Genomic DNA, 24,534 nt, shown 5'->3' on the forward strand with positions numbered 1-24,534 from the left:
AACTGTGGGGAGGAAAACCCAAAAGCTATGATTTCATGAACACCAGGAGCTTCACTAGCCTGGTACTGATACACATGGTGACTTCCCAGGAAACTCCTGCAAGCCTGCAGTGGTCTGACTGCACTCCCAACATGAAACCTCTCTAAACAGCTGCCGGGAGCCCATTAATCCACAGTAGGGTTTGAGGCATGTTCGGCTTCATAAATGCACTTTGATAAAAATTACTCAAGGCATGTCATCCCTGGAGAAAGCAAAGCCAAACCCTGTTTTACAGCACCGCCTGTCCTCTTTTGTGCTACCTCACACTAGTGGACACCTCCAGCTCCCATCATGTTATAAAAGGGGGAAATTCCATAGGAGGAGTGCCCAAATGGCAGCTCAAACCTGGGCAGCACAAGGGGATGGTGTAGGAAACATCTGCTGAGGCATAAACACCTTGTGAGCAGAGCATGAAACCACAGAACATAGGAGGGCAGATGCTCATTTTCCTACGTGGCTGCTCTGGGATGCGTCAAAAAAACATGGGAGCAGTACAGAGACATGAGTGTTTTCAGGAGACAAACACATGCAGATCACTACCCATCCTAGAGAGGTACTAGTAACAACTCCCTCCTTCAGCAACCTCCTGAAAGCAAGCAGGTGCTAAGCTCTGACGTTGAGAAGTTACTGAGCTACCAACACACTACCTGGTGGATACAGCAGCAGCTCTCCACCTCAAGTCATTTTTGGCCGTTAGCAGATTTTCTTCCGAGGATTTAGGCAGGATGTTCCAAAACACAACAGCTGTGTGATGCACTGGAGAGTTCAAGAAAGACCTGCAAAAAATAAGGAAAAATGAAAGAAGTCAAACCACTATTGTGGAAGAACTTTGCAATTCTCGGAATGAGCAAGTATTTCTTCAGATGAGCCCTGCAGTCCCCAAAAAGCTGTTACCCAGGCATGTAAGGGTAAGCAGCAAACACATTAGCACCACATAAGTCTTTTAAACACTTAAATGCCCACTCAGAATGGGCATGTTCCTTCTTAGTCTGAAACCTACTCTCAGCTAAAGCAGGAACTGTTTTGCAGGCTGCCTGCTTTATACCTCCCCCAGACTGACAACCTTCTGCATGGAGAGGGCTCTGAGCAATGGATACACCCGTAATACAGTGAAGGGAAAATCCCATTGTGTTAAGCTGATGCATTACACAGTGAACAGAGGAATGGAAAGAAAAAGGTAACTTTTCCTAGGGAAATATCTTACTGCCCATTCTTGCAATTCGTGCAATTCGTGCACTCTTCCTCAAATGCAATGGCTTTTTTAGAGCAAGTGAGTTGTATGAAAAGTTGCTTTATAATACATATCTCAACCCACAGGTGTTCAAAAAATAGGCAAATGTGGTTTAGACTTTACAGCTTCACTCTACCAAGGAAATGCAGCAAGAGAAAGGGAGATTTCACAGCATTATACAATTCAAGAAGTAGCTTGTTTTTGCAGGAACTCTGAGTCAGTGCAATGCCACATAAGCTAAAATACAAATGCTACCCTTCACACGATTAAATACTAAATTATTAAAGCACCCTAATGCTGACTATTTCTATTTTCTTTTAACTCTATTAAGGAACATAAATTGATTTCTTACAGAGCACCCTAAAATTGAAAGCAAACATTGTTCTACCTCTAGTTCTTACAGAACAACAAGAAGATTAGAGAAGCACAAGTAATTCTAGCCTTTATTGAAGTAATTTCCCCTGCCTTGACAGACCATCTCACTTTCCATTTGCTTGAGAAGCCAGCACTAGAAAGGCATGCTGAATCTTCTTGGCAAGTATGGTTTCAGATGCAGAGGTACAGCAGCCTGGAGCAGGGGCAGGGCTCTCAGGAGGGCATGCAGGACATTGCTGTGCTCTCTTCTGAGAGAAGTTAGAATCATAGAATCACAGACTGGTTTGGGTTAGAAAGGACCTTAAGATCATCCAGTTCCAATCCCCTGCCATGGGCAGGGACACCTTCCACTAGACCAGGTTGTTCAAGACCCTGTCCAACCTGGTCTTTCTTATGTTTGGGACACCAGAACTGCACCAGTACTTCAAGTGGGGTCTCATCAGAGCGCAGCAGAGGGGGAGAATCCCCTCCCTTGACCTGTTGCTCATGCTCTGTGGGTGCAGCCCAGCACACAGGTGGTTTCTGGGCTCAAGCGCACACTGAAGCCGGGTCATGGGGAGCTTCTCGTCACCCAACACCCTCAAGTCCTTCTCCACAGTTCCTCTTCTGCTGTGGTCTCTGCAAGACGCTCTCACCCCTGCGTCTCCCTTATGCCCTTTGCAGATGGAGACCCCAGTGGGCCAGCCTGCTCGGTGTCTGCCTGCTGCCCTCCGGAACAGGCAGAGCCATGTCAAGGCAGGAGACAGCAAAAGCCACCTGCAAAAGGGGAAAGCACTGCTGCATCAGCCTTCACGCTATCAGAGGCTCTGCAGTCAGACCACTCTTAGACAGCAATGCTTTCCAAATCAAGAGGCACACCAAAACAGAGTTATCCAGCATCAGTTTAGTACTAAACTCTCAGACAGTTTTCTCCAATCACGCTTCATACAGCCCCCAACCTGACTTTATTCACACTAAAATTCTTTACACAGGATAAGGGCCTGGCTTCCAGGAAATTTAACCAAGATCATCTGCACATGCAGGAGAGAGGCTCCACACCACAGGAGACTCCCTGGCTGTCCCACCATTCTGCAGAACCAAGGTCCTGTGGGGCTCTGCCATGCTTTCAACTTCAGAAGCCTCTCCTGAGGGTTTTCCATGTGTAAGTGATAACGGGCACATCTCAGTACCCTCAGCTTTTGTTTTGCATGGCTAGGATAATCTAGAAGTGGCAGGTTCACCACAGTGGAACAATCTTACAGGTCACTGCAAGTTTCTGCTGGGACACTGCTCATGATGCCACACAGCAGAGGATGCCAAACAAGTCACAACACCTCCTTTCCTCCCCAGGCCGTGCAAGGGAACCTGTAGAACTCACCTTCAGCACTCAGCATAACACAGTCCCTGCCTTCAATGACTGTGCATGCTGTTGCAACGTGAACAGTTATTTTGCTTTGATTTGTAGGCTGGCAAAGTAGGTTCTGCAAGCAAGTATGTTTTAGCAGAGACATAACATTTCAAGGTACCTCTTGTCCACCCTAGATTTGCTGCAGATGAGTTTAATTATTACTACTATTTCATATGATGATTTTATTTATATGCACAAGTAGTGTCCTAACATGAGGTCCCTCTCAAGCATTCTGAAACCAAACCTTTTCTGTGGAGCAGGAAGGCATTTGCTCTTCCAGTCCAGGTAGGATAGCTCACAAGCAGTGTTCTCTTTCCACTCCTCTAGGCAAGTCACTTGGGTGAGCTTATGTATCACAGCAGTTAGTACAAAGGTGCTCTTTTAGAGGTGATGGAAACTTACCATCTACACAAAGCTCAGAGTGTCAGTTATGAGTAGTACTAAGAAAGGACAAATAAACCCAACTCTCCCAAACCTATAAAAATACTTAAACAAATAGCTGCTGTCTTCCTGAAACCTAAAGCCTGATGTGGCTGTGGGGTGTAGTGCTGGCTGGCAGGCAGGCTAAGCCCACACAACAAGTCCTCTGGGGTAAATTAATCCTGTTCAGAGAACAAGTGAGTAATGTAGTATCTTCCAGGCAGTCACAGAATTATACCCTGTCCACACACTCTTATACTTAACCTCTATTGTCCAAGTATCTCACTGAACCTGGAACCACCCAAGCAGGGATGGTTAAGATGCTGCTGTGCCCCCAGGGAGCTGCAGCCAGCAGTGCCCTGGCGGAGAACACCAGACAATCCTGATTTCCCCACAGAAGATTAACCCTAAAACTGCTAACAACAGAGTCTCCACCTTGTTAAACAAAAAGTCTATCAAGCCCTTACCTGTCTCCTATAGTGAATGACCGATAGCAGATGCACGGAGAAACCACATAAGTATGGACTAACGTGTGATGTAGTCCTCTTCCAGTAAATGCACGCACTGTCCAAAGAGCTGTGTCATCAGCTGTACCAGTGCCCATCCTCTGCACATTTGTTTAATCGCTTCTTGAAACCACCCGCAACTCCCAGACAGCCCGAGGCCATAAATCCTGCAACTGCGCACTGTGTGGAGTCAAAGCCTCCTCGCTCCACTTCACACCAGCAAAGCCCATCTGCCTGCATTTCTGCACATCCTTCACAGTCTCGCCACCTCTCCCAACATCCTCCTATCCCCACTGGTTGCTCTTCCAGCCTGAATCCCGCGCCTTCCAAAGCCTCCTTGCATAGCAGCTTTTCCGTACCTCCAACTCTCTTTGCCAGCTTCTCCAGCACCATTAGCAGCGCGTGAACATCCCTCAAGGCAGGCACACAAGGACACCCCAGCCACACATGCTCAGGCCACATGCTCTGGCAGCAACATAACCGCAAGGCTGCTTTGTTCTCCTTCCAAAAGCTTCTTCCACTTCTATTTCCCTTCCTGACCGTTTCTAAAGCCCTGAGCTCTAGGCTGTCAGTGATGACTTCAGGGTATTTTGCAAGCAGCACTGACTCACTGAGAGTTGTCCCTCAACAGCAGCACAGGGTGGAGAGCAGGAATAAAACACAACTGAAGAGCATTATCTTACCCCTACTAGCACAGGCTTCCTTTGCTGCTCAGCCACCCAGGATCACTGGATCCCTCTGCAGCTCTGCTCAGTGTTTTCTGTGGTCCCGGCAGCCCGCAGGAGACAAAGCCAGCCAAGCCCTTAACCCAGCCCTTCCTTCTCTCCTTTGCAGATCCCGTTATCGCTGCTCAATGGCAGAGATCTCGGAGTGAATCCCTGTGGGACTTCTGTGATGTTGTGAAACCTGATCACTTGGTTTCCTACCCACGAGGCAGCCACTAATCCAGACAGAGCTTTCTCATCCCACAACAGTTTAAGGTATGTTTTGGGTTTTTTCCCTGAGGATCTTAGTGAGCAATCTCACCAAAACCTGGAAAAGTCAAGCACGCTGTTTCCCTCTCTCCAGGTTCACTAGCTTCTGAAAAGGAGAGAAAAGGAAACAGGCAGATAGATTTGAAGGGATGATGAGATTTCCCCATTAATTCTTACGTATTCTACTGCTGTTAGTTATTTTTATTATGTTTACTGCTCGGAAGTAATGCATTTCAGAGAAACACTGATGGGATCCAATCATGTCAAATAACACCTTTAATTTCAATTAAATACAATTTGAGAGATGCAGTCCCTGGGGACAGGCACATGCAGGGATCACATCCACCTGCTCTACTATGCCTCTCCGGGTCCCTCGGTTCATACATCAGCATCATTCACCTGCAGTTTTCTTGCCTCTGATGCATGCACAAAAGCTTTTTACTTCAGCAAGTTGTTCCTCGGTCTTTTTTGGGGTAATGTGATAATGACTTCATATTTAAACTTAGAGCATTTACATTTCTTTCCAGGTTTCCTTCATTTATGCATTTCCATCTGTAACCACATCTGTGCCACTTTTATTCCCAGCTTTTGCTAGTGTATTTTTAACTGGTTTTATGCTCCCCTCTGTGAACATTTTATACTTTAGTGACATTTTTTTTATTCTCTTTTTTTGTCCATTCTCCTTACTAACCCTTTAATCTAGCCAGCACCTGTATAGCACCTGTGAAGAGAGTAATGGCTGGTAGCAGAGGTAGAATGAGTTCACATGAAGGCGTGTGAGAAAGAGGATACCTAAAAAGGAAAGACGTGGAGGTGTAGGGCAGGAATCATAGAATAGTTTGGGTTGGAAAGGACCTTAAGATCACCCAGTTCCAACCCCCTGCCATGGGCAGGGATGCCTCACACTCTGTCCAACCCGGCCTTGAACACTGCCAAGGATAGAATCCCTCCATTCAAATTAAATAACATACCCAGAGAAAATAAAGAGGAGAAAACACTGGGATTCAAGCAGCAACCTCAAATCCATGTCTGCTCTTAAAATTCCCTATTCCTGTCCTGGAGAAAAATAAATACCAAGAACCTTTACAGTATTAAACAAACTGTGATCATGCCATTTTGCAAATGAAGAAGCTAAACTTCTCTTATACTTGATACATCAGATGAGAGGTGATAATACATTTGTTCAAGCTAACGATCTGTTTCTCTGGAGCTGCGTTTCAGAAGATCCATCTGAGACTTCATTTAGCCTGGCCTGTTAATTCAGTTTTGTAAATATATAAACAGGGAGGACTCACTTGTTGGTTTTTTTCCCAAAACCAACTGTGCTGTGAAAATAAAACATCTGTTGAGCCATACATTTAAATAAGTGTTTCCAATGTCATCAAACAGAACAAAAAGGGGGAAAAAAAAAAGTGCAGAATGAGGAATTTTTATGTGGAGAATGAAGAAAAGAAATGAGGAACATAGTTACATTGCAGATGATGCATTGAGAAACTAAACAAGTCACTCGCTAAAAAAATACATCATTCCATTAGTCCTGCCTGCATTAAAAATCTCTGCATGTGCCAGAAAAAATATGCTGCTGTCACAGCTGGAAAAAAAAATCCTCTAGGAGAACAGGAGAGGCAGATTGTGGGGGGAGGCACAGGGGAAAGTTTAAGCATGTGTTTCATTTTGGTTTTACATGTCAACAAACATTGGGATTTAATAAAGGCAGAAACCTTAAATTCTGGCTGTCAGCCCTTTATTCCCCCTCTTTGGTCCCGTGTTGTTTTTGGAGGGTGGCTCTGCATAGCAGCACGCTGCCTGCTTTTCTGCCCCAGTTAAAAAGCAGCAGTTTTGCTTTTGGTCACCACAGGTGCTCCACCAGGCACCTGCGGAAGCAACCTCATGGTCACCATCGGCCACAGAGACTCAAGGAAAGAGGCTTCCCATCCCCAGCTTCTGCCATCCTGGCAGATGCCTGCACAGCTTGGGCCCAGGACCAGTCCCTACCACAGCATGGTCTTAAACAATGTGCATGTTTGGACCTGTTTGGGCTCAGATTTAATAAACTACTTTATGTTATCAAGTATGACATACGCAGTGAGAAATCTGCACCTGGGCACCTGCACCAGGCAACCCATGCAGTTAAGGATGTGCCAACAGTTAAACAGGGGAAATTAAGACTGGGTAAGGAAGAAGTTCTTCCCTATGAGGGTGCTGGGGCACTGGCACAGGGTGCCCAGAGAAGCTGTGGCTGCCCCATCCCTGGCAGTGGTCAAGGCCAGGTTGGACACAGGGGCTTGGAGCAAGCTGCTCTAGTGGAAGGTGTCCCTGCCCGTGGCAGCGGGTTGGAACTGGATGACCTTTAAGGTCCCTTCCAACCCAAACCAGCCTGTGATTCTGTGATTCTATGGCAGCAGCAAGAAGCAGTATGCCCTGCAGCACCCACAGGGCTGAGAAGTAGCTTTCCCAAGTATCACAGAATGGTTTGGATTGGAAGTGAGCCTCTGTCTGCTGCTGTGCTCCAAACCAGGAGCAGACACAAACATGTGTGTGTGAGGACTGTTTTCAACACCAGCCTGCTGAGAGAGGAAGGGAGGGATTCAACTAACAGTGTTATAGCCCAGCCATGCCACTCTAATAGCTCTTGACTGTAAAAGGGACAGCCCTCCTGCCCCTTCATCTACCTGTTCAGACTGACATCCTCAGAGGATGATCTTCAGCTGCAACACATATATCACATTACCACCCTTCACTGCAACACCACCAGGAAAGCGGTTAACACCAAATAGTATATGTTTTCCTTCTGCAAAGCCATAAGCTCCAACCATTGCCCTGGATCAGCAGTAACAGTCCCTGATCCTGTTGGCTAGGAGAGAAATGGGCTACTCAGGCAGTAGCCCATTTGCAGGTGCATGAAGATGAAAGGACAATTTAACCCTTGAGACAGCAAAAAATAACTATCAAGGCATGCCATGGTGGAGAACACATATACATATTTCTTGCTTGGTTGGTTACTCACCCAGAGCGACCACGTGTTCACAAGCACTGGAACACAACCAATCTCTTGGCTGGTAGCACCAGCAACTCTCCACTGCAAAACCCAACTTCTGACCCCACAGGCAGATGCCTGCTGAATATTCCTTGTTAACAATAATGGACAGAAAAAAGACTCTATCTGTGTGGGTTGCCAGCATGCTCCAGGCTCTGGCAGCCTGGATGTGGTCAGCCAGCCACCACGGGAGCATTGAGCACAGTTCAGCACAGAAACCATTTCATGATGGGCTCCTGCCCATGGGAGGCCCATTCAGTGAGATATTTGGAGACCACTGCTGGTAACAAAGCTTTCTAAAATTGCCAGTTTCATGTTTAAATTGATGAAAGAGAAAGAAATTGCATTGTACCATGCATGGACAGCACCAATTCCCCAAAGCACTGCTTCTTGACCCATACCTGACCCCCCTCCCAGCATCATGACTTTACAAGGAAGGTTTTTATAACCAGTCAGCTTTATCACAACAGTTCCCACACTGAAACCAACAGCAAAAAATTCCCCTCCCCCCAGCTATGAAGACGAGGATGTGATCACTCATTTAAGACCGTTTACTTTACATGGAATGTTACATTTTCAAATCAGACCAAATAACTTCTTTGTTCCCATCCAAACATGTGTTTCTCTATGACATTTGTCTTTTGAAATGAGAGGGGAATGGTTCTTTATTTCAAATCAGCAGCGTGTGGCAGGTCAACACTTAATGCCTCTGCAAATATCTCTGTGTGCCCAGACATGTAATCAGCATTCTATGGCCCCCAGACAATAAATACACTTTGTGCCAGCTGCAGCTACACTTCCCTTCAGGATAATATTTCTCTGACACCACAGACAGTGAAATGTACTTGCAGAACTTTGCATCTGCCATTGCTAGTTTTCGGTCCAGCAGCAGTACTGAGATTTAGTTTTCCTCTTCACACCCACAGCTCATCCCTGTCAGGGATAGCAGATCTGGCACTCAACAGCAGCACGCCACCCCATGCCAACTTCACTGGAGGACAGAAGTGAAATGGGAATTCTGGCCATTGTCTTCAGGAAGTATTATTCAAATCCCGGTATGTTAAGCAAAACACTTCCTGCACTACATTTGAAATGGTTTTCATTAAGAAAGCCATACTTAATAATGTAAGAGAGATATACAGATAACAAGAGTGGTGATTAAAAAGTGTCAGGTGCTGAGAAAAAAAGTCATGTTCAGATGGCAATGAGGAGAATATTAGAAAGGACACCCATTAGAGCCCATTGAAGCAAATAACTTTTAGAGAAATTGTAGAGAAAAATTATTGATCAAGCACTTAAACTACTTATCTGTCAAAAATCAAAATAGTTCCTTTCTATGCAGGGAACTTGAGGCATGGAAGACAAATGGAAACATCAAAATTACAGTTAACTATTTTGTCTCTGACAGAAAAGGAGGTAAAAAAAACCAAACCAAACCACCCGCATTACAATAACCAGGTGTTTTTCCACAACCCCAAAACGGTTCAAATTTAAACATGGGGGATTTAGGTTAGGTATAAGGAAGAAATTCTTCTCTTTGAGGGTGCTGAGGCGCTGGCACAGGGTGCCCAGAGAAGCTGTGGCTGCCCCATCCCTGGCAGTGGTCAAGGCCAGGTTGGACACAGGGGCTTGGAGCAAGCTGCTCTAGTGGAAGGTGTCCCTGCCCGTGGCAGGGGTTGGAACTGGATGAGCTTTAAGGTCCCTCCAACCCAAACCATTCTGTGATTCTATGGTTATATGCTTCCTTTCACTCTCCATAGCCACAGTCTTAGGTAAGCTAAATTGATACCACTTCCACCACACATCATCACTTCCACTGGTTAAACCGAGACTGCAATAGCCAGAGGAAAGCCGGGTATAACTCAACACTAGTTGTCGAGGAAACCCTGGTCCGAGTTCAGTGTCAGGCTGCAGCAGAGCAGCTGAGGTAGCAGATACACAGGAATCCATATACCCCAAGGCCCCAGATACCGCTCAATGCTGAAACAGCAGCCAAGTTATCAGAAGACAAAATATTTGCAGTAGCAGATGTCAAATGCACGTTTTGCCAAGGCACATCAGCGAGTCATATCCTTGTGCAGGGAGCTCATGGTGTGGCTGGACTTCAGACATTAATAACAGCAAGTGCTGCTCTGCTGTTTTAAACACAAGCCTGATTTATCCATCTGTTAATACTATCTCGTTGTAGCATCATATCAAATGTATCTACTGTCCATAAACCAAAAGAACATCACTACAAGAGTGACCTTGTCCAAATAAAATTCAATTTCATAAATCATACGCAGTATAAATGTATAGCATGAAATCTGGTAGCCTGGATATATTTGAAGACATTTAAAGCGCTTAAGACACTCCTCCCCCTCAAAGTTTCACATATGTATTTATATAAACAGAAAACATTAATGAAACTTTCCTGATGAAGCCTTCATTCAAAACCTTGCTATTTTCTTCCCTCAGCATTCCCCCAGGTGCTTAGGAAAGGAAAACACGTCCAACAGTACCTCCTACCCTAACCCAAGAGGATGATATCCTCTGTTTCAGGATCCAGCATGGAGAATGCTTTGCAGGAGCAAAGAGGTGCCTCTAAAACCAGCGTGCAATGCCCACTCTTTGGTAGGATGGAGCACGTCTCACAGCCTAGCACTAGCTCCAGCTCACAGGCCCCAAGCAGAGCATGCTGTACACTTGGCAGCTCCATGGTGTCGGATATCATGCAAACCCATGCAAAACCTGTGCAAAACATTCCCTTTTTCTTCCCTTCTTACACATCCTGACAGCATCCCAGCGATGGATCAATATCAGCATGATCTTAATCTGAAGTGCAACAAATCTACACAGTTGCTGAAGGGAGGAAAGCAGCATGCCTGTGAAGTTGAAACACATCTAAAGTTTACTGCGGTTCTGAGAGAACTAAAAGGCAACGAAGGCCATTTTAGTGTCTTTCCACTCTATTTAATATCTCCTATTCAAAGTGGTTTTAGCCTGCTTTTTCCTCTGTCAGATAACCAGGTGTAAAGCCTTGAAGCACTACCCAGCCCCTGTCGCCAAACACATCACTCGCTTTCTATGGCTGACACTTCAGAAGCAAGTCTGGCAGCGGAGCTTGCAGATAGCAACTAGATGGATCCACCATGGATCTGAACCACGCACCTCCCCTTGAAGCAGGCTGCTCTCTCCGCTCTGGTATTTAAGGCCACAGGAATTTCATGTATGCGGGAGTTTGTGCCTCCGCTATGAAGGATGCCAACCCATCCTGTCAACCCCATGGCACTGCCTCACTGGCATGGCTGAGCATGAAGGGCTCAGGAGAAGAAAAAAAGGCAAGACAACCAGTGAATCTCAGCCCAAATGTGTTTTTCATCAAAGCCAGGTAGCAGCTCAGAGCATGGAGGAAGAGATCTAGACAGATAATTCCTACAAAAACATAAGTTACTCCCTAAAGCAGTAAAGGAGGCCCCAGACATTTTTGTATCTCCTCCAATCAATATTGTCTCCCATACTGCTTTTAGCATGATATATTTCAGCAGTCTAAGAGAGCTCTTTTATGACCTAAAAAAGCTGTCTGAGCGTCCCAGAGCAATGGAAGATCCTTGTCTTCCCCTGGGACCAGCCAGCACTTCGCTGGAAGAAGGGATGAGATATTGGAGGAGGGAAGAAATATGGGAGGAGGACATTATTGCCAAGAGCTTGACTCATGCACACAAGCACACAGCTCTCTTCTTATCCACAGCTCTCTTCTTATCCACTCACTGCCACCTGGACACAAAGACACCAGCTGCCTTCTTTCATGAAGGAAATTCACCCCAAACATAGAAGTTGGGCATCTGTAATGCCTAGGACAGATGGCTTCGGAAGAGGCCATTCTCAACCATCAATGATTTCCATTACTAGTTACGAGACTCCACTCCTTATTCTCCACCTCGTTTTCTAACCTTAACTGCTAAAAATTGAGCCATTTCCTAGCACCTAAGAGGTGGATAGCCCAAAGATGGTCACACATGTAAAAGCATTATTTCACAGAGTTCATGCCCCAGGAGAAATCCAAGTTTAACCCAAGAACTGCAATTCTTCTTTTTATAACATCATCAATTGCTTCTGTTTAAATACTGAAGTCCTTCCAGCATTTTGCCACATCAGTCAGCGCTGTCCCCAGATCAGCTATTTCATAGCTCTGCCAATCCCAACTTCATCTTCTTTGCCAAGCAAATCCTAAAGAGAAGCTCAAAAAAAGAATGTGTCCCTCATCAGGGGGATTGAGGGGACATTCCTTGTGACTTCCACTGGTGCCCTGCTGCTGGGAAATGCAGTATCCCAAATGGCTCGTGCAACCACGAGATGTTAGACCATTCTTGGAAAACTTTTCGTTGGATTTCAGCTGACTCAAACCCTCTTTGACCAGAAACTGCTTCCCAGTATGGATGGAAACACAGTATGTGTGGGGGCAATCAGCGAGTCGGCTTCGATGGCACAATCCTGTCCCAAAGTACTTCAATAAAGCAGATGCCCTCGGCTTCGATGTTAATAAAACCTGCGCTGCACGGCTCTCACTCAGGAAGCCTAATCCCAAAATCCACCCAATTCTTTCAAGTAACATGTCAACAGCCCAAACACAAAGGCCAAAGTGTTTCGGCAGGATTTCTCCCACTCCCAAAGATGACTGCACTGCAGCATCAAACACTTGATGTCTCATTGAAAGAAACCTTTACAAACTAGGGACAAGACGCAGAACACTGCAAAACTTGTCTCTGAGGTGAGACTGTGCAGCAAACACTGTTTACAGTCATCTCTTGAAGTTACACACCTCGATGGACCACATGTCTAAGTACCAGTGCCAGAACTATCCACATCCCAGACTTCTGTGCAGACAAGGAACCTGGCAAATCCAGCCAAGATGTTCCACATGCAGGGTGGTGGCTGCCAGCTGCTGGGAGTGACTCACAGGACAAGGACACCACGCTTAGCTGCTTTAGAGCAAGAATGGGGTGTTTCCACACAGCAGTGATCTCACACACCGTAAATCTCACACTCCCTAATGTCCCGCATGGTGCTAGGGACTGTGAAGGTGATCTCATGCCATCTCTAGCACAAGCCAGTCTCCTCTTGCTGCTAAACATTGAATCCAAGCTCAAAGTGGAAAAGCAGTGGGCTTAAAGTTCACTGAACTTTAAACGAGGCTGACTTTTGATCTGGCTCAAATCAAGCTTCAGATTTAATCATTCATTTTATCTAAACAAAACTGCCTATTCTTACACCGGTACGCTTTTAATGGACAAGTTTTACAGCCATTCTTTTTTAAAGGATGCCACCATAGTCTCATAAGAGCTGATCCTAGGTGACCCCTCACATCCCCTTTCACCTCTCCTCTCACCAAACGGATCCTTACCATCAGTGTACCTCGCTCCTTTCCACAGTTTCCCCCTCCAGTTTCTCAGAATGGAAGTTGGGCTGCTACCACACCACATTTTAGGCTTGCACAGGCATCTGAAGGTACACAGTCCCGGGCCTTCTTCTGACAGGAGGCACACCATTTTATTTCCATGCTCAGGCCATCATACCAGTAGCCCCTGAGGCTAAACTGGCTGAGAATCTTCAAGCCCTGAGTATGCTGGTTAGAGTATCCCCTTGCGTGTAGAAGAAGCCATGACACTCCAGTATCAAAGCAAGGAAAAAAGACAGAGAAGCCTAGCAAAGCCCTGTCATGCTAGTTTGGGACTATTAATTTGCATTTAATTGGGTTTTTTGTTTGTTTTCTTATTTCCTAGCACACAAGAATCAGGGCAATTCAGCCAAGGTCCTTCTGGTTTTTCTGAAATGTGTGTGTCTCTCTCATGGATATGTAACAAATACAACAAATACATATACTTACCTACTAACATACCTGTTTTTTCACCTATTTTTGAATCAGGAAATAATGCATTCACAATACAGTATGAGACTGACATTGCTGAAATCAAAGTTTTTTCATAAGCTGTCCCACACACATATAGGCCAGAGTTGCAAAAGTAATTTCCCTTGACAGCATACAAGTCATCGCCTCAGAATTTTTCTTCCTCTTTCTGAAGTATGAAGTATAGAAATCACTAGTTTAAAAAAAAAAAATAATCATAGAATCATAGAACCATAGACTGGTTTGGGTTGGAAGGAACCTTAAAGCTCATCCAGTGCCAACCCCTGCCATGGGCAGGGACACCTTCCACTAGAGCAGGTTGCTCCAAGCCCCTGTGTCTAACCTGGCCTTGAACACTGCCAGGGATGGGGCAGCCACAGCTTTTCTGGGCACCCTGTGCCAGCGCCTCAGCACCCTCACAGGAAAGAGCTTCTGCCTAATGTCTGATCTAAATCTCCCCTCTGTCAGTTTAAAGCCATTCCCCCTTGTCCTGTCACTACCTGCCCTTGTCAAAAGCCCTTCTCTAGATTTCTTGTAGCCCCTTTAGGCACTGGATCTGCTCTAAGGTCTCCCTTTAAGAAGCCTTCTCTTCTCCAGGCTGCACCAGCCCAGCTCTCTCAGCCTGGCTCCAGAGCAGAGCTGCTCCAGATCTCAGAGCATCTCTGTGGCCTCCTCTGGACTCACTCCAACAGCTCCACATCCCTCTTGTGTCGTTGCCCCAGAGCTGGATCAGGACTGCAGGGGGGGTCTCACCAGAGCACAGTAGATGGGGAGATTCCCCTCCCTCGATCTGCTGCTGCTGATGATGGGGATGCAGCCCAGGACATGGGTGGCATCAGTCTGATGAGTATTTTCTCTAGTAAGCTAGGAACAACAATTTTCAATTATTTTTCCCCAAAGTACAGGGCTAAAAATTATAAGCCTACCCCAGTTTTCATGTGACTCTCGCTTTGGGTTGCGTATAAAGCCTTATCTTATCTGGATCTCCAGAAGGCTTTATCTGTAACCAGCTCGTACAGGATGGAGCGCCGGTGCTTCAGAAATGAGCTCACTTGCAGCTAACCTCCCATGCCCTTTTCGGGAGGTCTTTAATATCTGGCCAAACGCCGGAGCACTTTCAGAGACGGAAGTAGATTGCAGCCCAGAGAGGTGAGAACCCGTTTGTGTGCGAGCAGGGAAGCAGAGCGGAAGTTTCCCACGCACTGGTCTGGAGGCACCAGCTCCCCTCAACCCTCTGACTTCACCAGGGTGCCGCTGCTGCCGGGGACATGACTGCAAGTGCTCTGCACCGTCTGATCAAGCACCCACACCGCAGCGCCGGTGGTTAGCGCTTGGCAAAACCGCTCCTCTGACGGTCGCAGCACTTAAGAGCTATTTTAAGAGACAAAGGAAGCACAGCGCTGTGTAGGAGGAGGGCTGGAGGTGACAAAAGTGCTACCCGTGAGGAACGAGGTGCCTTGGTACTGCGTCTGCTCCTCCAGGACTCTCCTCTTACTCCTGGGAAATCCTCCCTAACGCCCTTCTCACCCCATCCAGCATCGGCACCACACAAGGGGATGCCCTAACTTCTGTGGCCTTTCCTCACAGCGCAGAGGCAGGCAGGCAGCTGCCCTCCGGCCTTGGCGAGATCCATATACTCACCTCCAGCCCTCCTCCCACCCTCCACAAACCTGTCTTGTTGGAAGTCCTTTCGTTATCTGTATTTTTGGTCAGCTTTTCTCCCACCCCTCCCAGATCCCCTGTGTGCAGTGCCTGTTCTGGGCTCATGTCCCCTGCTCACCAAGATGTTTCAGAGCTGATGCACAAGTCCCACAGGGTGCTTCAAGTGCGAAGCAATGTCTGAGGTAGCACAGGCTGAGAGAGTTGGGCTTGTTCAGCCTGGAGAAGAGAAGGATTCAGGGAGACCTTAGAGCAGGTCCCAGTGCATAAAGGGGCTACAAGGAATCTGGAGATGGACTTTTGGCAAGGCCTGTAGTGACAGGACAAGGGGGAATGGCTTTAAACTGACAGAGGGGAGGCTGAGATTAGACATGAGGAAGAAATTATTTACTATGAGTAAAGCATATGTAAAACTGCAGCGTGAACAAACAGATGGGCTGGCACCATACTCCAGCATCAAGCACACAGAATTAATTACTCTGTTAATCTTACATAATATGATTACATATGCATCATCCTATTATTATTAAAAGAAACTGTATTTTAGTACATGGCCAAGGTTTTGCTGAGTGAGCTCACTGTTCTGGACGCCCACCTTGGAGAACCATTGCTAAACCTGCACACCACACACTGAAGCACATCCTTGTTCCTTCTATCCTCTGCCTTGCACCACGTAGAGCCAACACATCAGCAGTCCCTCTTCTCCAACAGGCAAGCTCTGCTCAGCCACAAGCCACTTTCTACAGCAGCAGGAATAGGAGGATCCCATGCAGCTACGCAGAGCACTGGGGGGTGAAGGGAGGGTGTGTGCCTAATTTTGGACTTACTTCCCTATTTCAGATGTCCCCAAAGGCAGAAAGAGAAAAGGCCCTTTTCCATTTCAGATATTAACAGCATAGCTGCTGACAAGAGGGCTGGGCAGACTGAGAGGTACAGATATTGCAGACAAATACAGATATTACAGCCCAAACTTCGCTGGTTCTCAAATACTTAACTCCCCCAGCAGCCTTTGCATATTACAAGCTAGGTCTAACCAGGCTGCCTAGTCTGAAACCATATTTAGTAATAGGGTATTAGGTTTGGCTGTTCACCAGGAAGACTTCTGGGCTTGAAATTTTGTCTTTGCCCAAACGGAAGGTAATTCTTCATTTCAGCATTACCAAAGCACATTAAGAGAAGGAATACCTGCACTAAAAGTGAACCTGTGCTGAGAAGCTGGGTTGGTCTTGGATTTCAGCTGTCCCAAAGACTGGCATCCAACCAAGGTCAAAATAATAGTAATCAATCAATGCTGCATATCTGTATTTTGCACATGCACACAGAGCTGCCCTATGCTCCCATGCCTACACAAGATCCTGCTATCCCACCAGCCCACCCGAGGTCACACCCCAAGACATGTCTTTGTCCAGTGAGCAGAGGATTTCCCGAGGAATGAGGAAGAAAAACACAACTAAAAAAACACCCCAAAACAACCCAACAAAACCCCACAAATCCCCACAACCCAAACAAAACAAAATTTTGTTTTAAAAATCAAAAAGCAAACCAACAAAAGCTTTACAGGGCAGAGCTCCACGGCTGACCTGCTTTTGTGATTCTCTATTCCATACCCAAATCCCACCTAACCAGAAGTCAAGCCGTCTCCAGTTTAGTTTCATACTTTCCCCATTAGAAGAGCAGCTGCCAAAGACGCCCAAGATAATGTGCCATGCTATTTGTTTTCCGCTCACATACTTCCAGCAGTGCATTGTGTCTCCTGCCAACACTCCTCAAGCTTCATACTTGACACACTCAGCTCTGTCTTGACATCCATGGAAGTTTTGGCTGCTCTTTGCCCTCTTTGGGGATGGAAATCCAGCAGCCCCAGGTAGGCAGGCTGCTAGAGCTCCACCACCCCAGCCCAAGTGTTTCAGTTTGCAATGCTAAAAGGTAATACAACACTGGGAGGGAGAAATGTTCCCAGGTCAGAAAGGAAGAAAGGGTGGTGCATTTTCCGTATTAAAGATTTAGGTTTTAAGCAGAGAAGAGGAGATTAGCATGTTCTCAGCAGAGGAGGAAGTGGGGAGCAGCATCTGGCACTCTTGACGCCAGCAAGTTAAGGATTTAAAGAAGCAGCTGTAAAAATGAGGCCCTCCCAAACTTTCTTTACACATGAAAACAGGTAAAACCCCATGTCGTGGTTTAAGCCCAGCCGGTAACTCGGAACCACGCAGCCACTTGCTCACTCCCCCCACTTCTTCCTCCCCCCACTTCCAGAGGGATGGGGAGGAGAATCAAAAGAATGTAACTCCCATGAGTTAAGAACAGTCCAGTAACTAAGGTATGATACAAAACCACTACTACCATCACCAATAACAATAATAATGATAAGGGAAAAAACAAGGGGGAGAGAATACAGTTGCTCACCACCTGCTGACCGATACCCAGCCCAACCTGAGCAGCGATCCGGGCCTTCCAGGTAACTCCCCCCAATTTATATATTGGGCATGACGTGCTGTGGTATGGAACACCCCTTTGGCCAGTTTGGGTCAGGTGTCCTGTCTCTGCTTCGTCCCAGCTTCTCCTCTCCCTGGCAGAGCATTAGACTGAGAAAGTCCTTGGTCAGAGTAAATATTACTTAGCAATAACTAAAAACATCGGTGTTATCAACTTTGTTCCCATGCTGAAAGTCAAAATCACAACACTGCACCAGCTGCTAAGAAGGAGAAAAAATGGCTGCTGTAGCTGAACCCAGGACACCTTAATACTTATATTTCAAGTCACATCTAAAAATACACCCTACCAAGTTAGCTTTCCATGCACAAGAGAAAAGAGGGGGATCCCAGTATCACCACCTTCCCCAGTCACTGCAATGGCTCAAACTGCCCAAGAGTCTTGATCTGCATGATCAAAATTTTATGGTGCACACTAATTGTATGCTAAAAGGTAGCAGCATTCACACAACTACTGGACTAACCAGGCCACAAGCTGAAGCAAGAGCTCTAGGAATACTTAAGATGTGATATGGATTTTTTGGACTAGCTCGTCATCCCAAGAGGCAGCTGCTAAAGGCTTGCAGCACTGTGACAGGGGCAGGATGCCATCGGAGGAGCGACAAAGGAAAATCAGTGGCACCACCAACAAAAACACTTCAGACACGTTCAGCAGAGGTCAGCTGTGAAAGCAGCCAGCTTATTACTCTAACCTGGCACCACCAGCAATATTTCAAGAGGGTTTCTGGAGAAAGCCCTAACCAAAACGAGACATGCATCTCTGCTGCATAACCAATACATAGCAACATCTACAAGGGCTCCCACAAGAAGCAGAATAAATGTTTTATTTTGCTTTAAAAGAGAAATACAGGATAGTTGCAAGGGGAGCAGCAGAGAACCCTTCCCACTTTCTTTACCATCCTCCCAACTCTGCATGTGACACAAGACAGCCCCAGTGCTAAAAGCAGAGCCTCTGAATGTATGTGGCCTTCTCATGCCAATAGCAGCCGTGCTCTTGCTGCAGGCATATGAAAGGGAAAAGAAGAGCAGGGTAAAGAAGAGGTCATCACCTTCATCTCCAGGTTCCTTCGCTGTCCACAGTGGTTCCTGTCAAACCAGTCCAGGCAGAAGCAGATTGCCAGGTAAAATCTGTAGTAGATAGCACCATGGAGAGTATTGCCATGCTCTACACGTAATTCTTCATGCTCCCATCTTCATTTTAAGCGAGTTGTGTAGCCTAGGAAAGAAATTAAGGGGAAGATGTTAGACAACCACAACAGTCTGATTCAAAACCACTGAGCCAGGGACCACAACCACCAGCAGCACCACACACCACATCAGCAGTGACATAGAAATGCCCAGAACCCACAGATGCTGCTGTGCCCACACCACAGGCAATGGTGTCCTGGGTAAGACTAACAACTGAGCCACCAGCACCTCTAAACACAACCTGCATTCAACTAAAACAGCACACAGAGCCTTATTTTGAAGAGAGAATTTGCTGGTGAAGACCTGCTGGCTGCAGAACTACCCAGAGTCTAACACCAGTAGCCAGGGTGAGCTGGTAATGTGGAGATCAGGGTAGAAGAATGTACCCTCAGCACTGGAGTTCTGGGTCCCTAAGGAGGAGATCTCAGCAATGCAGCCTGTATAAACACATGTGCAAAGCTGCTCTTGCAGATCCCTCTTCCACTAAACCATTAACAGCAAAGCCTACTGCCTATACGGATGCAACGGAGCAGTGATGCACTGCACTTACCTGATGACCCCCGCTGGAAATGCAAAAGAGCCTTTACAGAGTTTATTTTTCTAAACTCTCCCCTACTTCTAAAAGAAACTCGGTGTAACTGCAGCACATGTCCTAAAATCCTCTTAAATAAGATATTAATCACAAGACTGCTTAGCAAGTGAGAGCACATGGTCCGCTCGAAAAACGCTGCCTCCCGTAATTATCCTGCCCTGGGCAAGTTTCCAGTGTATGTGCATGGCCTGGCATACGTTTCACTCTCGAGTTCAGCAGCCCAGCTCTCCGCTCCCAGCAAGGAACCCAAGCACTTGCAGCTTCAGGAGAGCTCCTAATATGCTGATATTCCGAATTACTGTCAGTTTGAAGCATCCAAGGACTCTAACCCACTGCAGCACACTATGGCAGGGGAGGGAAAGCAGTAGGAGAAAGGTAAGTAAGTGGGAAAAAGGCTTTACAAAGTTTGTGTGATGAATGGGGGGGGGGAAAAAAAAGTAAATAGCAAGAAAGGAGGAATATAGAGTAAAAGAACAGGGGTGTTGCTTGGTGCAAAGAGACACCAGCATGCAATGCCTTAGCATGAGTGCTGAGGTCCCGCCAGTGCCAGCTGATGAAGGTTCTCACTGGGTGAGAACTACTGAAACTAAAACGACACTTGAGGGTTAAGTCAAAGGGGAAGAAAACATAAAGAGCTGTCTGCTAGACTGAAAAAGAACGTTCTTCACTTCTCCTGGCCAGCAGCAGTACATCAGTGTAGCTCCACCTTTGAGAGCCACCTCATCCAGCAAGGGGTCAGCCATCACAGCAAGCAATTAGAGCAAGCCACCCTTGTGCAAGGAAATGTGGACAGGCAGACCATAGGGCAGCTGTAATGCAGTACAGAAAAGCTGGATGAATAATGGTGAGTGTGAGCCCCAGCACATTTACATGCTGGGCTAGGAAATCCCTGGCCAGCAAGCTCAGCAGAGCAGCAGGGTCCCCTTGCTGCATCCTGCGCTCACACCAGGCTTTGTGGCCTGCAGAAAGGGCACGTTTAAGTGAGAGAAATGATACAAACAAGAGAGAAAAGGGATGCAGAGGAGCATGGGCAGTAGAGCAAGCCAGGTGCACAAGAGTGATCAGCCCCCCTTGCCTTATGATCAAGTCTGAGTTTGACAAATTCATCAACACAACATTTCTACAGAGCAAGCATTTGCACCACCAGGAATACTATCAGAGAGTTACCGACAGAGAAGATGCCTTGGAAGATGCCAAAGTTAAATAAGGACCCCAAATTACCACCTCTCTCACAACAACGTTGTAAAAATGATCATTCATTCTTCTTCCCTCCTTCAGGCAGAGGATCTACATGGAAAGATGATGGAGGATGCTGAAGGTCTAGTACCAGCCCAGGTGAGTTTATCTAGCTGAAGGGAATTCATTAACACCCTGGTAACACTCAGGCCTCAGCATGGCAGGTATGTACACTAGCAGTCAGTAGGGACAGGCTATGGGACCAGGAGGCAAGAGGAGGCAGGAGGCCCCCATCATCATCGAGTATCCCTCCCGCTGGCAGCCAACAAACACTTATGGCTTGTTTTCTTTCCAGAGGTGAGAAATGACTTCTCCTTCCCACCTCACCCAGCTGCAGCATAACCAACTGCCTGACAGCTGCTTTGGCAGAGATGGCATCCCGCAATCTAAACAGAAATGCTATTTGTTTATTGCTTAATTATTAACGCCAATTCATCCCAAAAATAGAAACCCTGCCACCACAACTCCTCTGCAACATGATAGTCTAAACCCTGCCTGTCGGGTTAATTACAGTTAAATAGGAAACCATTAAACCACTGCAGAGCAGCACCACCCCGGCGTGCCCGCAGGCCACACTGCACAGCAGGGCTGGCAGCAGGTGCCAGCACGGCCGGGAGGGCACTGATGCTCGCTGCTGTGGTGTCCCACTGAGGAGCAGGGACATGAGCACACACCATGACCAGCGCAGGCGGCTGCACGCTGCGGTGGTGCCAGCCACGTGAGGGGATGTGAGGAACGCAGGAGCCTGGTCTGCCTGGCGCAGGGAGTGGGGTGTGAGGTGAGACAAGGCCTCAGCCGAGAGCTGGAATGAGGCGCTGAGGAGCTTCAGACTGGAACTGCGCTTGGGCCACAACACCCCCTGCAGCGCTCCGGGCTTGGGGAAGAGTGGCTGGGAACTGCTTATGGAAAAGGACCTGGGGGTGCTGATTGATGGAGCTGAACATGAGCAGCTTGTGCCCAGGCAGCCAAGAAGCCAACAGCATCCTGTCCTGTGTCAGCACCAGTGTGGCAGCAGGGCCAGGGCAGTGATCATCCCCCTGCGCTGGGCACTGGTGAGGCTGCACCTTGAATCCTGTGTTCAGTTCTGGGGCCCTCACTGCAAGAGAGATATTGAGGTGCTGGAGCAGGGCCAGAGAAGGGCAACGGAGCTGGTGCAGGGCCTGGAGCACAAGAGTGATGAGGAACGGCTGAGGGACCTGGGGGGTTTAGTCTGGAGGAGAGAAGGCTCCTGAAGGGGGGACCTTATCGCTCTACAACTGCCTGAAAGGAGGATGGAGCCAGGAGGGGGCTGGTCTCTGCCCCCAAGTGCCAGGACAAGAGGAAATGGCCTCAAGCTGCACCAGGGGAGGTGCAGCTGGAGATTAGGAACAATTCCTTCCCCAAAGGGTGCTCAGGCATTGGAACAGGCTGCCCAGGGCAGTGGTGGAGTCACCGTCCCTGCAAGTGTTCACAAACGATGTAGACAAGGCGCTTAGTGACATGGTTTAGTGGTGGCCTTGACAGTGCTGGGGGAACAGTCGGCCTTGATAATCTTGAAGGTCTTTTCCAACCTCATTGATTCTGTAATTCTATGGTTCTATGAAGACAAGTACAGCAAAGACCTGGAGGTGGGCTGGGAACAAGCTGGAGAAGAGGCAACGGCTGGAGCTATCATCTGCCTCTTGGGCCACCAACAGAGCCCATGGTTCCCAGGTCACTAGTGCCAACCAGCCAACAGATCCTCTCCACACAATCCATAGAGAGGACAATGTTTCATTACCACTGTCTGCTGGTCCTTCAAGCGACAGAAGTCTGTGTGGTGGACCTAGAATCCAGACCCTGGCAGAACAGCCCTCCCCTCTCCCCACATACCACAAAACACACACAAAAAGACATTATAGTCCTGTACATCATTTTGTCATAGCATACTTCCTGCACACAGCAGCTGTGCTCACTGAATGAAAGCACTGAAGCAAGGTTCTACCTGTTTTGGGGGTGTTTTTTCCACTGAAGTTTGAACGAAAAATGGTGTAGTAAATAAGGCACAAAGGCCAGACAAAGTGCCATGAAAGAGGCAAATCAAAGCTGCCAGGAAGAAGTGATTCCTGCCTTGCTCCTGTTAGAGCTGCAATGAAACCAAACATCTCAAAATAAACTTTTCACATCCTTTATTGCCAGTTCCTTGCACAAGGTCAGACCTGTGATCATGTCTGCACATGGGCTGAGTTCTCAGCACCGGAATTGCACTTTACAGATGTCAGAAATCATTAAGAGGAGTGAAGTCCTGGCAGTCTCCCAGAAGAGCACCCAGAACTGGCTAGGTACCCTGTGCGTGCCTCAGGTCCCCACCTATAGAGATGATTTCCAACAAATGCATTGCAAACTGCAGATGCTCAGACATTTACGAGGAGCACCACAGAGAAGCACACTGGAGAACTTAATGTTTCTGTCCTTGGGGCAGGGTTTAAGCGCACAACTCAAGCACAGTCCCAGAGCAGCAAAAAGGAGTAAAAAAAAAAAAGCCAACCACAAATATACATCCGTTTTTCACAATGAGCAAGGCAGCATCGAGTGAAGCAGCAGCTGTGAAACCATGCAATCAGAACCTGCAGTGCACACGCAAGTCAAATCTGGGCTGTATGAGCAACTTAACCACTAGCCTGCCTTCTGAGAGCCTGGCTTTGCAACCCTTTAACACTGCTATTGAGGCCCGGTTGACAGCTTAACAACTCTACAAGGACACAGTAATAGAATCATAGAATCACAGACTGGTTTGAGTTGGAAGGAACCTTAAAGCTCATCCAGTTCCCACCCCCTGCCACAGGCAGGGACACCTTCCACTAGAGCAGGTTGCTCCAAGTGCCATCCAACCTGGCCTTGAACATTGCCATGGATGGGGCAGTTACTTAATAAACCTACTATTACTACAATGTAAACCATTGCATTTATACATAATTTTTTGACATGACTGATATACCACCTCTGCTACAAAATTGAACCTTCTCATATATAAATAATCATGAAAAAAGTAAAATTGAAGACACAAACATAGTTTGAACTACAGGAGTTCCATGAGTTGCATTCATTTTCACGGGACATAGCTTTGCTTGGTTTTGATGCCTTCAGCTAGAGAAACATCTCCCATATGAACACAGGCTAAGAAAGTTGGGGCTGTTCAGCCTGGAGAAGAGAAGCTGCGTGGAGACCTCAGAGCAGCTTCCAGCGTCTGAAGGCGGTCTACAAGGATGCTGGAGAGGATCTCTTCACCAGGGACTGGAGCGATAAGACAAGGGGTAATGGGTTCAAACTCAAACAGGGGAGATTTAGGTTACATAATAGGAAGAAATTCTTCCCTGTGAGGGTGCTGAGGCGCTGGCACAGGGTGCCCAGAGAAGCTGTGGCTGCCCCATCCCTGGCAGTGTTCAAGGCCAGGTTGGACACAGGGGCTTGGAGCAAGTGGAAGGTGTCCCTGCCCATGGCAGGGGAGTTAGAACTGGATGAGCTTTAAGGTCCCTTCCAACCCAGACCAGTTTGT

The 24,534-nt window shown here is 47.2% G+C and overlaps 1 protein-coding gene across 2 annotated transcripts in view; it reads right to left on the reverse strand.

Moving 5' to 3' along the window:
- The window catches only part of ST6GAL1 (ST6 beta-galactoside alpha-2,6-sialyltransferase 1), a 47,039-nt gene that overhangs the window by 14,212 nt on the left and 8,293 nt on the right, over window positions 1-24,534 (reverse strand). For both annotated transcript variants that reach the window (XM_030494874.1, XM_030494873.1), the window contains exons 2-3: window positions 19,054-19,220; window positions 687-815 (exon numbers count right to left, since the gene is read on the reverse strand). The gene's annotated coding sequence lies outside the window, so the exon portion shown is untranslated. The remainder of the gene's footprint in view (window positions 1-686; window positions 816-19,053; window positions 19,221-24,534) is intronic.

Source organism: Strigops habroptila, chromosome 8 (genome assembly GCF_004027225.2).
Source record: "Strigops habroptila isolate Jane chromosome 8, bStrHab1.2.pri, whole genome shotgun sequence".
Taxonomy (NCBI): domain Eukaryota; kingdom Metazoa; phylum Chordata; class Aves; order Psittaciformes; family Psittacidae; genus Strigops; species Strigops habroptila.